Below are 2185 nucleotides of genomic sequence, written 5' to 3'. Positions count from 1 at the left end.
AATTTTAAACCGACCTCATATCTAACTCTACCCTTGTGGGGAGGCAAGTAAACAAAAAAAATAATCAGAAGGGACATTTTTCAGGGCATCTTATAATTAATCAGGAGAGACATTTATAGTGCATTTTATAATTATTCAGAAGGGACATTTCCTGGGTATTTTGTAATTAAATCAGAAATTACTTTTCCCCAGTTACTTGTGTAATATTAAAACTTTGTTACATTAAATATAGTACTTATTTACAATGCTTCCCCACGAGACAGATTTAAACCCCGGGGTCGTTTTTTTAACGTGGAGAAATGGAACAAAAAATTCTTAGTTGTAAAGGATTTTTCCTCCAATGAGAGAGAAGAAATTGAAATGTAGCGTCTGAAGAACAGATAATACACTTTGATCTTGGCCAAAAGGCCAAGAACAACAAATCATTTTTATTAGCTTTGCCTCAATAGCGACACCAATTCTTTCTTTGTTTCAATTAAACGACCCGGATTTAAGCGTGACACACAAAAGAACACACAGGCTATCGTATTAATATAAGAATAATAATAATAATAATAATAATATGAAGTCGACCTCTTTCTTTGACACGTTATCTCTTAACCTTTAATGTTTTGACCCCTCCCATTCCTTATAATAATGTAATATAATCATGCTGACCCCTTTGTCCTTCCGTCTTTTTCCTTTTCTTTTTTCCTTTCCCTTTTTATCGCTTTCTACTATTTCCATCTATTCTATTTAGCCTTTACATTCCCTTTCTCCTTATCGCCTTCTATTTTGAGTTTAAAATGTCACTTAATGTAATCCCTCCCATTTCAATTTTAGCGTTTTAATATTTTATTTTTATAAATAAAAAATATATATATTTCACTTCCATTTTTTAATCCGATGCCTTCGGTGGAAAAAAAAAACATTTTTTTACGTGTCCTGACGAGTGACTTTTGGTTTTTTGCCAACCAATTTGTCCGAAAAATTAGGATGTTCTGTGTAGCGACTATGTAATCTCTCTCTCTCTCTCTCTCTCTCTCTCTCTCTTTCTCTCTCTCATATATAATATGTATATGCACACACACATACAGTGGGGGAAATAAGTGTTGGACACATCCCATTATTTTTTATTTAACACATTTTTTATGCAGCGAATGACGCGAAAATTTAACAAGAAATAGTTTCTAATTGAACAATAACAAATAACTTTAGAAATTGGAACCTTTTAATGCATAACAAAAAATTATATAATAAAAACGAGAATAGCCGGAAAAAAGTATTGGACACACTAACACAATTTCATCTAATATTTAGTTCAAAACCCCTTATTGGCTATTACAGCTTCAACGTGACAACGTTCAGGCGAGATTTTGGCCCACTCTTCAACACATACTTTCTTCAAATCCTGAATATTACGTGGATCTCGCTGGTGGACCATGATTTTGAGCTCTCTCCATAGATTTTCTATAGGATTTAAGTCTGGGGACTGACTGGGCCACTTAAGAACATCTATTTTGTTCTCTACGAACCAATCGAAGGTTATTTTAGCAGTATGTTTGGGATCATTATCTTGTTGAAAGATCCATCCCTGTCGCATACCTAACGCATTGGAAGCAGGCAAGAGATTATTTTCAAGAATTTCCCGATATTTGGCTGCATTCATCTTTCCATCTATAATATGAAGTGGCCCAGCACCATTTGAAGAGAAGCATCCCCAGAGCATGACATTTTCACCACCAAACTTTACAGTGGGGAGGATGTTCTTGGGATCGTGCGCTGTGCCATCTCTTCTCCATACTCGACGTACAGAGTTAATGCCGAAAAGTTCCAATTTCGTCTCATCGAACAAGATCACATTTTTCCAGTAATCATCTGTTTTCAATAAGTGGTCTCTTGCAAACTACAGACGAGCATTAACATGACATTTTTTTTAGTAATATTGTCTTTCGAGGTGTATGTGATTTAAGACCATTGCGTCGGAGTACATTACTAATCGTTGGTTTCGTTACTAATATCCCTGCTTCTTCCAAATCTTTCTGAAGTTCGCCTCGTGTGGTTCTCGGTTGCTGCTGAACTTTTCGTACAATCTTTCTCACTGCTTGATCCGACATCTTGCGAGGAGCTCTGGTGCGTGGACGGTTCACGGTTGAGTCATGCACCTTCCATTTCCTAATAAGGTTTCTTATGGTGCTTACAGGGA

General features: G+C 35.9%; 1 pseudogene; it reads right to left on the bottom strand.

Moving 5' to 3' along the window:
- Positions 1-209: 209 nt before the first annotated feature.
- LOC145288454 (U2 spliceosomal RNA) lies at positions 210-422 on the bottom strand (annotated as a pseudogene).
- Between the last annotated feature and the right edge of the window lie 1763 nt (positions 423-2185).

This window comes from Euprymna scolopes, chromosome 11, assembly GCF_053919585.1.
Source record: "Euprymna scolopes isolate OS-2025 chromosome 11, ASM5391958v1, whole genome shotgun sequence".
NCBI classification, from domain to species: domain Eukaryota; kingdom Metazoa; phylum Mollusca; class Cephalopoda; order Sepiida; family Sepiolidae; genus Euprymna; species Euprymna scolopes.
This window is presented reverse-complemented; position numbering and strand designations above follow the sequence as displayed.